This window comes from Ovis aries, chromosome 2 (assembly GCF_016772045.2).
Source record: "Ovis aries strain OAR_USU_Benz2616 breed Rambouillet chromosome 2, ARS-UI_Ramb_v3.0, whole genome shotgun sequence".
Lineage (NCBI taxonomy): Eukaryota > Metazoa > Chordata > Mammalia > Artiodactyla > Bovidae > Ovis > Ovis aries.
The window spans coordinates 118,533,604-118,551,248 of record NC_056055.1 but is presented as its reverse complement, the minus strand read 5'-3'; the positions used below and the strand labels follow the sequence as shown (position 1 = coordinate 118,551,248).

The window sequence follows — 17,645 nt, the reverse complement described above, 5'->3', positions numbered from 1 at the left end:
GACTCTCAACTAAGGGAGGATAGCATCAGAGGGAAGAAAGACAGTCCCTGTCTCTCTAGAGGGCCTGCCCTCCCCCTGCAGCATGGGCAATTTATCCAAGGTGAGATGCCTGACCCCCAGGGGGAGGTGCTGGAAGCCAAGGACTTTGCTCTCCTTTATTGGAAAAGAGAAATCTCGCTGGCCAGTCCTGTCTGCCCTAATCCACTAGTGATACTTCAGCCCCCTGTTGCCCTTAGGTTTACTCACTCAGCGTGGCTGATCGCTTCCTCTCTGTGTGACATTCACCAGCACTTAACTTAAATAAACTCCCTCCTCTGTGAGGTGCAGGCCCCTTCACCTGGCCCGCTGAGGCCTCTCACGTGTCACACTGGCCCTGCCCGCCTGTCATCCTCTCCTCATGCCCCACTGTCCTCATCTCCTGAAATCAGGGGCTTTGGGGTCTCCTGGTTCGGCTCCCGCACACAGCTGAGCACCTCCCATCAGTAACCCACAGGCCCCTACTTCTGCCCTGATCTGAATACCGTCTTCTCCTGTCAAATGCCCCTTGACTTCCTTCCCCAAAGGTCATCTATGTATGCCCTGGCTGGCAAGCAAGGACTGGCTCCTCCCCCAGCATTTGGTCAAATGGTGGTCCTGCCTCTTGAATGTATTCCTCCGACTGGCTGTGAATGTTTAGCTGTACTTTCTGGGTTCATAGCCATAAATGAGGTTTCCCACTCACTCTCTGATCTGGCCACACCACTAACTACACTGAGGAACACTTCGCCTCTCTGCTCTCCATCTGTGCTAACTCTTGTCTGATTCTCACTGAGCTCCCCTTGTTCAGACTGGATTTTAAGAGCCCTCAGATTCCAGTTTGAGTCCACTCCTCCAACCCCTTTAACCCTCCACCCAGAATATTAGCTGGAAGGACTGATGCTGAAGATGAAGCGCCCGTACTCTGGCCACCTGATGCATGCGTGGCCAGAGTACTGGAGAAGAGCCAACTCGTTGGAAAAGGCCCGGATACTGGGAAAGATTGAAGGCAGAAGGAGAAGGGGATGATGAGATGGTTGGATGGCATCACGCAATCAGTGAACATGAATTTTAGCAAGCTCCGGGAGATAGTGAAGGACAGGGAAGTCCGGTGTGCTGCAGCCCATGGGGTCACAGAGAGTCGAACATGACTGAGGGAATGAACAGCAATAACCTCCAATCCCCAGAGGGCTTCCTGGAGCATTCTTTTTCTTTTTCCTCTATTGTGGACTTTCTACTATAGGCCAGCCAGCTTCCTCGGTGCTTTTCCCTTTGGCCATTACTGAACATGCTTCCTTTCACTCTTTGGCTCACTGTACAGACATATTTGGGGGCAGTTACTTTGCCTGCTCTTTGTCAGCTAATGTGCCCCTGCCCAGAACCCTTGCTGCGTGGCTCAAGATTGGATGTCAGAAGGCCAGAAACCAAATCCTTAGAGATCCTCCTGGGTGAAAGTAGCTCTGCTTTGGTGCCCAATCCTGGTTCTTCCTTACCTGGGTCTGACACTTCCACACTCATAGCTCATCCTACCAGACCCTCACGTACTTCTGGAAGGTCTCAGACTCAAGCAGCTCTACTTACCTGGTTCGTAACACCTTGACGTCCTTAAGGAGAGGATTTATATCTGATTTAACAATGTGCCTCCAGACCCTAGCACAATACCTGGCACCACACAGATTTTACACACACACACACACACACACAACTTTTTTAGATGAATGAGTGAATACCACTTTTTATCTTTTGACTTAAAACCCTCAGCAACCTGCAACGCTGACCTGACTCCAGGGAATCTACACTCCCTGACTTGATTTAGGCCATTTCCCTGTGAGTTGTAGTGGGAATAGTATTCCCAGGTCATGGTCTTTGATTAAACCAAGGATGAGGTACTGGATGGACATCACTGACCTGAGATTTAATCTTTTCTTCTTTTAAAAGTTTAATTGAAGTACAATGACATACAATAACTACACGTTTCAAGTGTAAAATTTGGTAAATTAATGAGCATATTCCCAAAAGATTCCTTCTGTCCCTTAGTAATGCCTTCTTTTGTCCCTCTCAACCACCACCTTTTCCCCAGGCAAATACTAATCTGGTTTCTGTCACATAGGTTCAGTTACACTTTCTAGAATTTCAGATAAATAGAATCACACAGTATGTTTTCTTTTTTCAAAATCTGGCTACTTTCACTCAGCATAATTAATTTGAGATTCGTAGATGCTATTGTGTAACCATAGAATTCATTTATTTTCACTGCTGAGTGATAGTCCATTGTATTGGTATCCCAAAATTTGGTAACTTATTTATCCATTGATTAACATTTGGGTTGTTTCCAGTTTGGGGCTGCTACAAATAAAACTTGTATGAAATCACTATATACGTATGTCTTGATGTAGACATATGCTTCCTTTTTTCTTGGGTAAATAATGAGAGGTGAAAAGGGCTGGATTATGTATAGTAGGTGACGGTTTAACTTTTAAAGGAATGGCCAGATTATTTTCCAAAGTATTTTACGTTCTCACCGAAGTGTGTGAGAGTTCCAGTTCCTCTATATCATCACAAACACTTGATGTGCTCAGTCTTTTTAAAAAATTGTTTTAATTGAGATATAATTGACAGATAACATTGTATTAGTTTTATGTATACAGCGTGCTGAGTCTTTTAATTTCAGCTATCCTCATAACTGTGAAATAGTGTTTCATTCTGGTTTTAATTTGCAACTCCCTAGTGACTAATGATGATGAACATCTTCACACAAATTTGTCATTCGTGTCTCTTTTTTCGATAGGATGTTCAAATCCATTAAAAATTGGATTCTCTCCTTATAATTGAGATGTGAATGTTTTAAAAAACATCTTCTAGATGGGAATCCTTCAATACTTCCAGAAGCTGGAGAAATGGACTCCTCCAGGTCCATCTACATGCCTCATCCCTAGAATCAATTATTTTAATTTTTCTAATCTTTCTCTTTCCAAACTCCAAAGTAAGCAGCCACACTCTTCATTACTGACATGTGTCCCATGCATATTTTTATTTCAGCTGTTTTTCTTTCCATACAAGGTAGATGACCAGCTATACCACAGATCTCTTCCTATCGGCAAAGTTGCCTCTCACTAATGTCTTCTACGGCCATGATTGAATGGGGTTATAATGTAGTGGTCCATTTCTGACTTTACACACACCAAGCAGACCCATGTGTACACCAGGCACAGGTGTTTTCTCTTCCAAGAGCTTGTCATGAGGGAAGGCAGGGAATCTCCCTGCCTCCCACCCCTGAAACGAGCATACGTGTAAACTGAGGAAGGGGCAACGGTGGCATCGTGGTGGATGACTCAGGAATCTGAGCCATCTGCTCACGCAGCTTCCCTGTCCTCTGGCCCTGCTCAGGACCGACCCTACACGTGTCACTTCTGTCCTGCTAGAATTCTGCCGGGGCCCACATGACGCTATGATTTAGTGGGTCTGATAGAGCACACCTTATGATAAACATTTCTGGTGTTATTGTTACTGGATATTCCAAGATCAAGTTCTCTGTCTCTACCAAGGCACAGTAGCACATCAGGGGCTACTCTTTGAATGGTCTCTACCGCAGGTGATTCTCTTACTAGGGCCGCAGAATTTCTTTGCCCATCACAGATGTCTCCAATAGCATAGTTCTGCTAGGCTACATGATTCAAGGAGCAGGACTCCTTGCACCATAGCCTGAGACTTCTTCAGAGCTTTTTCCTATCCTGGACCCCACTCGGGAAACAGTTCAACACAGTATTTCCCAGTGTTGAAGATGCCGACTCCAGAACCCCAAGAGCCCACTGGGTACTACGCGTCTTCTCAGTGCTGGGGTGTCTGGCGTGTCCCAGTCCACTGGACAGTGATAAGGAGAACCACTGAAACTTCCTTGGATGTATCTTTTACCTTCCACATGCTTCTTGACAAGGCCTCTAACATTCTTGCCACAGCTTAATCACTTGTTCTGATTAACCTGATGGAGCAGTTATCTGTTGCTCTCTTTGAAATTACACATCAGGTTAAAACAGTAAATGTTTATTATTTCACAGTTTTTGTAGGTCAGGAATTCAGGAGTGGCATACTTGAGTGATTCTGGCTCAAGGTCTCCTGTGAGGTTACAGGCAAGATGCTGAGTCATCTGAAGACTTGACTGGGCTAGAGGATATGCTTTTATTTAATATGATGGCTCACTTTTGGCAGCATATGAATCTCTCTGTAGGGCTACTTCAGACTCCTTATCACATGGAACCTGACTGCTCTCATAGCAGGTGACCCAAGAGAGCAAGGAATGGAGCTGAATGTCTCAGAAGTCACACACCATCTCGCCGCACCACTCTATTTGGTGGTCACTAAGTCCAGTCCACATTCAAGGGAAGAAAAATTAAGCTCCACCTCTTGAAGGAAGAGATACCAAAGGATTTGTGGGCATACTTGCAAACCACCGCGTGTGATATCTCTGCTATAGTGGATCTCTGTGATGACATGCAGGATGTCCAGCTGGTCCAGGCTTCTTAGAGCTCTCTCACGACTGAAGGAAAAAGAAAACGCCTGCATTTTTAATGGGCATCTGTTACCTTTTCTTGTGCTGTGCTGTGCTCTCCTTAGTCCTGCTCAGTTCTGTCTGACTCTTTGTGACTCTGTATACTGTAGCCCACCAGGCTTCTCTGTCCATGGGGATTCTCCAGGCAAGAATGCTGGAGCGGGTTGCCATGCCCTCCTCCAGGGGATCTTGCCAATCCAGGGATCAGACCCAGGTCTCCCGCTTTGCAAGCAGATTCTTTACCATCTGAGCCACCAGGGAAGACCAAGAATACTGGAGTGGGTAGTCTATCCCTTCTCCAGGGAGTCTTCCCAACCCAGGAATTGAAGCAGGGTGTCCTGTATTGCAGGCAGATCCTTTACCAGCTGAGCTAGCAGGGAAGCCCCCCTTTTCTTGATAGGAGTGGAAATGAAGGCATTTGCAAATCAACACGAGGTACCTGAGGCCATATTAATGTGTTCCAGCCGAGATATTACATCTGGCATAGCAACTGTAACTAGGGCAATTATTCAGTTGAGTTTAGTGTTCTCCAGGATCAGACAATTTTGTCAGGGCAAGACTGGTGAATTAAATGGGGATAAATGAGGAATATCATCCTATATTCTTCAGATATTAAAGGGTAGCACTGATCTTTGCCACTTTCCCCAAGATGTGATACTGTTTTCAATTTACTATCTCAGTGAGGGAGCAAATGTTGGATATTTCGCTTGGTCTTCCCAGCTAATACAGCTTTTATCCCATAGTACAAGGGATCTTGTACTGGAGGTTCTGCCGGTTACCAAGCACGTCCATTCCGATTACACATGGGGGACCCAGAGAAATGAGCTCTTCCTGCCCTAGTTTTCTCCATGGTATTTACCACCGTCTCACCTAGCGCATATCACACTTACTCATTTTTATTTATTGTCTATCTTCCCAATGGATATAATTTCTGCAAGGGAAGGCTCTTTTGCTTTTGTTAAAACTGATTCATTTCCAGTGTCTACATCGTGCCTAGTATGTCACAGAAACTTTATAGTTCTAGCACGTAGCAGACTGTAAATATTTGCTGGGTGAAAGAAGAGTGACTCTCAATATGAGTTTATTTTTGCTATTCTTATAATTGCTCCCAAGATTTTCCCATCTCTTCCAGTAAGAATGAATTCAATCGTGAAGTGTTCACTTTGGAGCAAATTAGGGAAAAGCTCCCACAAGAGGATCAGAGTGACCACTGGCTGACCACTGGCCCCTCAATGGTCCCGTGGAACAGTGTATGTGTTGGTGATCAAAGGTGGAAGACAGGCCATGAAGCACAGCAAGGTTCTCAGTACCTTCTGTATCTCTCTTCCCCCAGTGTGGGTCGAAGTATACGTATTTAATGTCCCATGTTTTCCAGTGGTAGTTACTGGTGTTTTGAGTCTCTTAAAATGGAATTGCTTGTTTTCAAAGAATTGAATTAGTTGTAAAATTGTAAATACTTTCCGACTTTCTTTTGAAAACTTGGAAGATCTGGCTATTGCCATTTTTTCCGATGCTTAGAATTAGAGACTCATTTCAGATGGGGCATGTACTTTTGTATTTTATCACAGTTCTCATTGCTCCTTTTGTCTCTTGGATACTAAGGCTAAATGACTGTTGTCATTCATCAATACATGAATAGGATCATTTTTCTTAAAGAAGAAAGTGATATAGTTGTGTATCCAAGTCCATAGAAAAACTGGGAAAAATGAAACGTAGACAGAGAGAAGTACACATTTCAAGAAAAATGGAAGAATGTTTATAGAACATAAAAGAGCACAAAGATCATTCCTAAGCATTTATTACATAACATGCAAACATAGGTGGGAACACAGCATGCAATTCAAGCTATAGGGGGCTAGCGTCTGCACTCCTTCGTAATCCAATAAGGAAGAATAAATAGTATAGTCTTCTTAATTTGTAAGGTATTTCATTGGTTTTAAAAGAAAACCTATAATTCCCAGTATTATGCACATCAGTTTTTAATTTCTCTTCTTTCCATGTTGATATCAAGCCCCCAAGATCTGTACTGTCTCACTCCGACTCCCAAATTTTGCCCTTTGGAAATGGAACCACAGAGGGAATCAGTGCTAGTTCACATGCTTAGGAAGAGTAGCTCCCTTATTTACATGAAGAAAAGTTTGGCTGTTCTAGTTCAGAAGAGAGTTAATCTCACCTAAGGACCTTTATTTTCTTCAATTCTAATGTCGGGGAGGGGGGCGGGTTCAGTTCAGTCGCTCAGTCGTGTCCGACTCTTTGCGACCCCATGAACCACAGCACACCAGGCCTCCCTGTCCATCACCAACTCCCGGAGTCCACCCAAACCCATGTCCATCGAGTCGGTGATGCCATCCAGCCATCTCATCCTCTGTCGTCCCCTTCTCCTCCTGCCCTCTGTCTTTCCCAGCATCAGGGTCTTTTCAAATGAGTCAGCTCTTTGCATCAGGTGGCCAAAGTATTGGGAGCTTCAGCTTCAACATCAGTCCTACCAATAAACACCCAGGACTGATCTCCTTTAGAATGGACTGGTTGGATCTCCTTGCAGTCCAAGGGACTCTCAAGTCTTCTCCAACACCACAGTTCAAAAGCATCAGTTCTTTGGTGCTCAGCTTTCTTTATAGTCCAACTCTCACATCCATACACGACCACTGGAAAAACCTTAGCCTTGACTAGATGGACCTTTGTTGACAAAGTAATGTCTCTGCTTTTGAATATGCTGTCTAGGTTGGTCATAACTTTCCTTCCAAGGAGTAAGCATCTTTTCATTTCATGGCTGCAATCACCATCTGCAGTGATTTTGGAGCCCAGAAAAATAAAGTCTGACACTGTTTCTACTGTTTCCCCATCTATTTCCCATGAAATGATGGGACCGGATGCCATAATCTTAGTTTTCTCATGAGTTTAAGCCAACTTTTTCACTCTCCTCTTTCACCTTCATCAAGAAGCTCTTTAGTTTTTCTTCACTTTCTGCTATAAGGGTGGTGTCATCTGCACATCTGAGCTGATTGATATTTCTCCCAGCAATCTTGATTCCAGCTTGTGCTTCTTCCAGCCCAGCGTTTCTCATGATGTACTCTACGTATAAGTTAAATAAGCAGGGTGACAATATATAGCCTTGATGTACTCCTTTTCCTATGTGCAACCAGTTCCTTGTTCCATGTCCAGTTCTAACTGTTGCTTCCTGACCTGCATACAGATTTCTCAAGAGACCTTCCCTGGTGGCTCAGATGGGGGGCAGGTAGGAAGGGATTTATCCTTCCAGTTGCTTTTTAGTTGATGGTTTTAGGATCCAATAACTGTAATTGCAACAACAAAAGTAAAATTTCAGGTTAGTAGTTTGAATTCTGAGATGTTTTTAGCTAGAAAATACACATGATGACTAGAAAAATGTAACAACCCCAGCTAAAATTATTCAGATGTTTTATTAAAAAGCCAGACACAAATCTATCATAATACAGGCATTTAGCTAAGCTTAAATAGTAATTAGATTATGGTGCATAGCTGTCAAACTCTTGTTAAGGAAACAAGAGTGTTCTTATATCTATCTGAATATGTCTTTCTCCTTCTATCACCTTTTCCATCTTCATTTAAATCAATTTTAAAGATAAAGGAGTCACTGAGCCCAATATTCATTGATAGCCAAGCAGGCAGCTTTTGGGTGTGAACCAGACTGAGGATGACTCACTGGGAGCCAAATGTTCGTATGGAAAGCTCCCCCTAAAATGGCATGAAAGCAAATATTTATAAACATGTTAAAAAAGCATTGTGGAACCCTTGGGAGGAGGGGTTAAAATATTGCAACACATTCCTAATTACACCATTTTGATAAAACACTGCTTGCTACCACGGAGGCTGGCCCAAGCCTTATGCCTTTCGGAAACAAGGTTACTATAATTGGTATGACTGTCCTGACTCACAGTACTTCTTATTTTGAAATATGATTCTATTTTGATAACCCCAGCCCAATCTGTATTTTGAATGCGTTGAAAAATTCATATGCTACTTGTGAAAATGTTCAGTTTCCTATAGATAGGTCTCTCAGTGGCAATCTACACAGGGGTCGCAAGAAGAGAGTGGGTAAAAATGGAAACTTTTCTTGTTGAGCAAATACTTACCTCAAATTGTATAAGTATATATTTAAATTCTGCTCCATGATGTTGACTGTTGTCTTAAATGCCCTTCTTTACCCTCTCAAGCAAATAAAAAACAATTGCTTTTATTCTGATAGATATTTTTGGTACATACCAGTTTCCTGTTATATTTAGGCCCTAGAACCCATGACTCAGACAAACTGGGTCCATGGGAAGTCAGCTCCTGTTAGAAATGCTCTGAAGCGAAGGCTATGGAAGTGGTGGAAGGGTGGTGCTTTTCTGTCTGGTCCTGATTTGAAAAGGAACCAAGGAATGAAGAGGTGATCAGGCCAAGAGGCCAGTCCTCCTGCAAAGCCGAACTACCTGCCCTTCTCCTATGACCCCTGCTAGGGTTCCTAGGTCTGTTGGCACATTTCAAAAGGGACATTGAGTCAGCCAGGCAGTGACAGTTGAACTCACTGAACTTAATGAAGTGAAAGTCCCTCAGTCGTGTCCAGCTGTTTGCGATCCCATGGACTATACAGTCCATGGAATTCTCCAGGCCTGAATACTGGAGTGGGTAGCCTTTCCCTTCTCCAGGGGATCATCCCAACCCAGGGAGCACACCCAGATCTCCTGCATTGCAGGCGGATTCTTTACCAGCTGAGCCACAAGGGAAGCCCACTGAAGTTAGCAGCAGCGCTTTTTTAGAATTTTGTCTTGTTTAAGGGTCAAAAACTCAGCCTACATAACAAAAGGAAGTATATCAGAGAAGGAATAAATAAATAAAGATGTAGTATCAAAGTGAAAAAAAAACCCACTTTGTCTTGTATCCGAGGATTGGGAACTCATGTACACCCATGGCTGATTCATGTCAATGTATGGCAAAACCAATACAGTATTGTAAAGCAAAATAAAGTAAAAATGAAAATAAAAAAAAAAGAAATCAATAACAACTCCTTTCAATCATGCCTGTGTTGTATATGTTAATAAGGTGACTCTTGGTAGGCATGATTTAATCAGTCATAACCATGCATGGAACAACCATTAAATTCCCTAAATGATAAAGTTCAGGGAACCCTCTAGTGAGCGAGCGCATCGAGGTGCTGGGAGGGTGGTGTTCCTAGAGGCTCTGTGCCATCAGCCCCCTGTGACAATCCTAGACCTCATCCAGCACACTTCTTCCAGTTGGTTGTTCCTGAGCTGTCTCCTTTGTCATAAACTGGTCATAGCAAGTAAATTATTTATCATTTCTGTGAGCTGCTCAAACAAATTATGAAACCTGACGGAGGAGGCAATGGGAACGCTCGATTTAGAGCCTCTCAGTCAGAAGCACAGGTGCCCTGGGACTTGAGACCATTGTCTGAAGAGGGGGTAGTCTTGTAGGAATGAGTCCTTAACCTGTGGGGTCTGCACTGACTGGTTGCTACTGTCAGAATTAAACCGTGGGGCACCTCGTTGATATCTGGGGAGTTGGAAAATTGGTTAGCGTGAGGAAAACATCCCACAGATTTGGTGTCAGAAGTATTGTTAACAAAGAACAGTTCACTGTGCTTTTATGACTTCAGTGACCTAGAATGCGTATCAGGTCTGCCAAATCCGTATGAACAAACATACATGTAGGTTCTAGTCGTCTACTGGGTAGATCAGACAAGACTCAGCTGACTCACAGATACATGGAAATAGATCAAACAAGCAGCATGTGTTTGAAAGGAACACTTTAGTTAGACAAGGAGTGGGGATTTTTTTACAATCGTTTTGAATGTGAGTCAGAATGTAGGTTTGAGTGGGTGAGCATGTGGGTGGATACATCTGTGGGTGTCAGAAAGAGACAGCCAGGGATAGATGGCTGCAGTTCCCTAGCTAGTAAAATGACTATAATAGTAAGATAAATTTAAAAGCACAGAGCCCTTTAAAATAGTTTTAGACACAAGATGTCTACAGACAGGCTTATTTAAAATACCAGTCGCTTCCCACAAAGACTTTAAATTACTCCCTCCTTACACAATACCAGACAATTTTCATTTACCGCTTACTTGAAATTTGGTAATTATCACAAATGAAACCCTAACTTACATTGCTAGTAGTCAACCATTTAAAAATGGGAAAATTGAGATAATTGGGCTGCATTTCTTATCTAGAAAGTGACCTTCAGCTGTTCACAGACCAAGAAATGATAGCAAATGACTTCCACAGAAATAGGAGCTAAAGAAGGAGGATTTTATTTATTTACAGCTGTAACAAGATGGTTTCTGATATACTTATCTTCATGGAATAAATAGGCGATACAAAGATGTAGAAAGACAGGGAATAGGCAATGTAATTTCTTGCCTGCTTTTACTGGAGAATAATGATAATGGTGAAGTGACGTCTATGCACAGAGACTTTATTTAACAAAACATTTTCAGATGTTCACTGTTTTGGGCAATTCCATGATGACGTTTCTAGACCCTGGCAAGTGTGAATCTATGGGCAAGTCCAGAACTCACAAAAGCTACAAAGAATACTACTGGAGACTAAAGAAAATAGTCCCAGAATGACGGAGATGATGGCTCAACAGGCGCAGGATAGGTGACCACTCAGCGCACAGCTCCCACATCAGAGCCTCTGTGACCCACCTCCCTGCGGTGCTTGCTTGTAGAATGACAACCTGCATCTGCCCTCAAGGCACTAGCTCACAGACACTGTCTGTGCCAGGTCAGTGGAGGAAACAATGACTAATTATTCATTCATCAACATTGACTTTCCTTCAAAGCAAAAATCTTTTCCTAATTATAAAAATAATGCATGATCATTATTAAAAAATTCAGATAGAAGAGAAAAGCAGCATTCAATGAGTTTGGAGAATTCATTTAAAGCCATTAGATACCAAAGGAGTATAAAGGGTCTGTGCTTCATCTCATACTCCTTCTTGGTAAACTTACTTCTCCACTCCTTGCCGCACATCACTTTTCATGATTAATTGATGGAGTACAAGTGATACAACGTACTTGCCTAGCAGGGCAATCTGTCTATATACTATTATTGTTTCTCACATACAGGAAGCATAAGATACATTTATTTCATTCGGTACTTCAGACCTGGAAACATCCAAAACTATATCTGGCTCCTATTCACATTAATATCACTCCTGCATTCACAAGAAGGGAGCACTCACCTGTCTCTGCTCTAAAGTCCTGATTCTTTACTCTTAGAGCTGAGCTAGGAAGTCAAATTCCATGCAAGCAGTCTGAGAATGATGAGTGGTGGCTTTGAGTCTCCATGAGGTTTGGAACTTGTAATGCAGAGGGTGAACAGATACGCAGAATGTGTGAGCCTCCTGTAAGTCAGGACAAGATAGGCTAACGTTGCAGTTATGCAATTAATCTGAAATCCCAGTGCCTTAACCCAAAAAAGGTTTAATTCTTGCTCTTGTTACATACCCATTGCAGATGGGAAGGCCATCTTATTCAAAGACCAGGATGATGGAGTTTCTGTCATCTTGTGGCTGCAACAGCTCCTTGGTCCCTGTAGCAGGGAAAGAGAGAGAATAGATTCTCAGTGGGCTTTTCACTGCGCCTGCCCAGAAGGACTGCTTTTGGCTTCTGCTCACATTTCATTGGCCATAGCTAATCACATGGTCTTCCACACTTCAAAGGAGCTGAGGAATTTGGAGAACGGATGTAATGATTAGCTAAAACTGTCTCTCACCTAGACTGTCTCACACTTAAACCTGAGTGTGCATTTTTGACACAGGCTAACATTATCCAAAATCAAGTAAGTGATATCTACTTATGACAGTTTTCCACTCTTTTTGACATGAATATTTGAGAGTGAGGAGAAGGTAAAGAAGACTATATTGTACACATAAACAGTTGTTTATATATATAAGGTAATTACTGAATACATAATAGCATTTTATTTTCCATAACAGGTATTCAAGAAAGAAGAAGATGATTGTGAAAGAGAAAAAACCATTACCAAACACTCATTTTTAGCCACTAATTCCAATTTGGGTTGACTGAAAGCAGCAGCAAGCTTGGATTTGTGAGGGTGGACTAATTTCTGCAATAATTAGTTATCTCTGATCTTTGGAATTCCGGAAAACTTTTTCTTTTGTGTATCTGAATTTTATAATTTTCCTATAATTTCCCTGGTTAAGACAACGGAATTTATTATTGCATATGTGACAGTTCTCTGTAGGTGTTTGATGAGTGGCCTTAGAGAGATTCTATTTCTAGAATTTTATCCTGGGAAAATAAACAGCTAATATAAACAAATGCATGTACAAGTATATTTATTGTAGTATGGGGCTTTCCAGGTAGCTCAGACAGTAAAGAATCTGCCTGCAATTCAGGAGACCCGGGTTCAATCCCTGGGTCAGGAAGATTCTCTGGAGAAGGGATTGACAACCCACTCCAGTATTCTTGCCTGGAGAAATCCATGGACAGAGGAGCCTGGTGGGCTCTATAGTCCATGGATCACAATGAGCTGGACACGACTCGACTAACACACACATTGTTAATAAGGGGAAACACTTTCATGACACTTCATACCTCCAGCAATTGAAGGTAAATTAATAATGGTAATTCTAATAAAATATCATGAATGATGCCATAGATGTCTTCAGTAATGATGAAGAATGCTCCTTATACATTAATTTAAAATGAAAAGTGAAAGTAAAATTAATCTGTTGCGTCCAACTCTTTGTGACCCCTGCAGCGTAGCCCATCAGGCTCCTCTGTCCATGGAATTCTCGAGGCAAGAATACTGGAGTAGATTGCCATTCCCCCTCCAAGGGATCTTCCCAACCCAGGGATTGAACCCAGATTCTTTACCATCTGAACCACCAGGGAAGCCCTTAGGTAAAAATACCTGTTTATAAATCTCTACGTCTAGAAGGCAGTAGCACCCCACTCCAGTAGTCTTGCCTGGAAAATTCCATGGGTGGAGGAGCCTGGTGAGCTGCAGTCCATGGGCTCGCTACGAGTCGGACACGACTGAGCGACTTCACTTTCACTTTTCACTTTTACGCATTGGAGAAGGCAATGGCAACCCACTCCAGTGTTCTTGCCTGGAGAATCCCAGGGACAGGGGAGCCTGGTGGGCTGCCGTCTATGGGGTTGCACAGAGTCGGACACGACGGAAGCGACTTAGCAGCAGCAGCAACTGAATATTCTCACTTTCATTTTTGGCTTCCCTGGTGGCTCAGTGGTAAAGAACCCGCCTGCCAATGCAGAAGATGCAGGTTCAGTCCCCGGGTCAGGAAGATCCCCAGAGAAGGACATGGCAACCCACTACAGTATTCTTACTGGGAAATCCCATGGACAGAGGAGTCTGATGGGCTAGAGTTCATGGGGTTGAAAAGAGTTGGATACAACTTAGCTACTTAAAACTACAGCAACAACATATATATATATATATATATATATATATATATACACACACACATACACACTATATATATATATCAAATAAAATGGGAATATTCTAGACATAGAAAGTTTGTATATATATAATTTTTGCTTAAAGTGCTATTTTTCTTAAAAAAAGAAATTTATTTTCCTATTTTAAAGCAAAAAAAGAAAACCCCTGATGTTTAAAACAAAAGCTCAAGAGTTTTAACCCATAGACATCTCAAAGAATAAACAAAATACCACCTGGTCACCCACACTGGTTCTTTCTTCCACACAGCCCCTGCCCGAGCACCTTGATGGAGCCCCAGCCATCGAGGTGCGGATGGGTGGGTGGGGGAGCCAAGTTCTTGGTAGGCCCTTGTCTTGGTGCCCGGCTTGAGCTAATTGCAGAGCCCATACATAGCTGCTGCTCTTCATTCCTCGCCTCCCTCACTCTGACAATGGTCTGCTTTCTTTCCTCTGAGTAGGAAACCTGCAGAGGCAGCTGGCTTGGGATATTTTGTGTAGGCATGTGAGTTATATGTAAATCACATGCACAGACACTAAGAATCGTTTCTCAGATGGCACAAGTCAAGAATATTTGCCTCGAGTTAGTGTTACACCTAAAAGAGAGCACATACTTCTGATATTTCTCTTAATTTCTTCCAGAATAAATCAAGCCACTGTCAGGAGAGGTTTGGCTTTTCCAGTTCACTATCCATTTTGAAGTTATCCATGCATGCATGCTTATAAACATTAAATCATTTTCAAAGAAATTCTACCACAGTTGAATTCAAAGCGAAGAGCCAGAACGTAATAGTTTTATCCAAGAATCAACATCCTCTACAGTTCAAATAATATAATATGAATTTATAACAGCCCAAAGAGGAAAACATTTTTAACTACTTTCAGTATTGAGGATAGTGACTTTATGAACCGTAGACTTTACTGAGCAAAATCATACATCTCTTGTTTATACATACAAATCACTTATTTATACATGTAAACACACATCCCAAATTTTATTACTATCTGTTAAAATTATAGCAGCTATATTCATTTCAAAATTAATTCAAAGAGGTGTACTTTTTAAAAAGATAACACCTACACGTTAAAGTCAAAGCCAATCTTGCTTTTCTATTAAACACTCACTTTTATTCAATCAGTATACTCTCTTCTGAAAATTATGAAACTGATGAAAAATAAAAGACAACACCAAACGCTTTGTTTGCTGATTTATAATTAGCCTATATTAGCCTAGGCCATTGTTTTGGTATTTGGAAGCACGTTGAAAAAAAAAATCTACTGATAATTATATGTAACTCATTCTGATTTTGGAGAATGCAATGGCACCCCACTCCAGTACACTTGCCTGGAAAATCCCATGGATGGAGGAGCTTGGTGGGCTGCAGTCCATGGGGTCGCTAAGAGTCGGATACGACTGAGCGACTTCCCTTTCACTTTTCACTTTCATGCATTGGAGAAGGAAATGGCAACCCACTCCAGTGTTCTTGCCTGGAGAATCCCAGGGACGGGGGAGCCTGGTGGGCTGCCGTCTCTGGAGTCGCACAGAGTCGGACATGACTGAAGTGACTTAGCAGCAGCAGCAGCATTCTGATTTTATTGATTCAGTCCAGTTCAGTTGCTCAGTCGTGCACAAATCTTTTCTATCCCATGGGCTGCAGCACGCCAGGCTTCCCTGTCCATTATCAATTCCTGCAGCTTGCTCAAACTCATGTCCATCGAGTCGGTGATGCCATCCAACCATCTCATCCTCTGTCGTCCCCTTCTCCTCCTACCTTCAATCTTTCCCAGCATCAGGGTCTTTTCCAATGAGTCAGTTCTTCACATCAGGTGGCAAAAATATTGGAGTTTCAGCTTCAACAGTCCTTCCAATGAATATTCAGGGCTAATTTCCTTTAGGACTGATTGGTTAAATCTCCTTGCAGTCCAAGGGACTCTCAAGAGTCTTCTCCAACACCACAGTTCAAAAGCATCAATTCTTCAGCACTCAGCTTTCTTTATAGTCCAGCTCCCACATCCATACATGACTACTGGAAAAAGCATAGCTTTGATTAGATGGACTTTGTTGGCAAAGTAATGTCTTTGCTTTTCAGCATGCTGTCTAGGTTAGTCATAGCTTTTCTTCCAAGAAGCAAGCATCTTTTAATTTCATGGCTGTAGTCACCATCTGCAGTGATTTTTGGAGCCCCCCAAAATAAAGTCTCTCACTGTTTCCATTGTTTCCCCATTTATTTGCCATGAAGTGATGGGCCTGGATGCCATGATCTTAGTTTTCTGAATGTTGAGTTTTAAGTCAGCTTTTTCACTCTCCTCTTTCCCTTTCATCAAGAGGCTCTTTAGTTCTTCTTCACTTTCTGCCATAAGGGTGGTGGCATCTGCATATCTGAGGTTATTGATATTTCTCCCGGCAATCTTGATTCCAGCTTGTGCTTCATCCAGCCTGGCATTTCTCATGATGTATTCTGCATGTAGGTTAAATAAGCAGGGTGACAATATACAGCCTTGATGTACTCCTTTCCTTGGAACCAGTCTGTTGTTCCATGTCCAGTTCCAACTGTTGCTTCCTGACCTGCATACAAGTTTCTCAGGAGGCAGGTAAAGTGGTCCGACATTTCCATCTCTTGAAGAATTTTCCACAGTTTGTTGTGATTCACACAGTCAATGACTTTGGTGTAATCAATACAGCAGAAATAGATGTGTTTTTCTGGAACTCTCTTGCTTTTTCCATGATCCGACATATGTTGGCAATTTGTTCTCTGCTTCCTCTGCCTTTTCTAAATCCAGCTTGAACATATAGAAGTTCTCAGTTTACATACTTCTGAAGCCAGGCTTAGAGAATTTTGAGCATTACTTTACTAGCGTGTGAGATGAGTGCAATTGTGTGGTAGTTTGAGCATTCTTTGGCATTGCCTTTCTTTGGGATTGGAATGAAAACTGACCTTTTCCAGTCCTGTGGCCACTGCTGAGTTTTCCAAATTTGCTGGCATATTGAGTGCAGCACTTTCACAGCATCATCTTTCAGGATTTGAAAGAGCTCAACTGGAATTCCATCACCCCCACTAGCTTTGTTGGTAGTGATGCTTCCTAAGGACTACTTGACTTTGCATTCCAGGATGTCTGGCTCTAGGTCAGTGATCACACCACTGTGGTTATCTGGGTCATGAAGATCTTTTTTGTATAGTTCTTCTGCGTATTCTTGCCACCTCTTCTTAATATCTTCTGTTTCTGTTAGGTCCATACCATTTCTATCCTTTTTTGATTAGCAATAAATTAAAGATTCTCTTTCCTAACAGAGAAGGATAAGATGTTAATTTTCATAATCATTCAGGATTTTAATAGGCTGGAGAAGACTCGAGAGTCCCTTGAACAGCAAGGAGATCAATCCAGTCAATCCTAAAAAAAATCAACCCTGAATATTCATTGGAAAGACTGATGCTGAAGCTGAAACTCCAATACTTTGGCCACCTGATGCAAAGAGCCGACTCATTAGAAAAGACCTTGATGCTGGGAAAGATTGAGGGCAGGAGGAGAAGGGGATGACAGAGGATGAGAAGGTTGGATAGCATCATTGACTCAATGGACATGAGTTTGAGCAAATTCCGGGAGATAATGGAGGAC

The 17,645-nt window shown here is 42.3% G+C and overlaps 1 long non-coding RNA gene across 1 annotated transcript; it reads right to left on the bottom strand.

Moving 5' to 3' along the window:
• Positions 1-6,334: 6,334 nt before the first annotated feature.
• LOC105608783 (uncharacterized) lies at positions 6,335-12,201 on the bottom strand. Its single transcript, XR_001030377.5, has 3 exons — positions 12,051-12,201; positions 11,786-11,947; positions 6,335-7,854 (listed from the first exon to the last, which is right to left on the bottom strand). It is a non-coding gene; the product is annotated as an uncharacterized LOC105608783 (long non-coding RNA).
• Between the last annotated feature and the right edge of the window lie 5,444 nt (positions 12,202-17,645).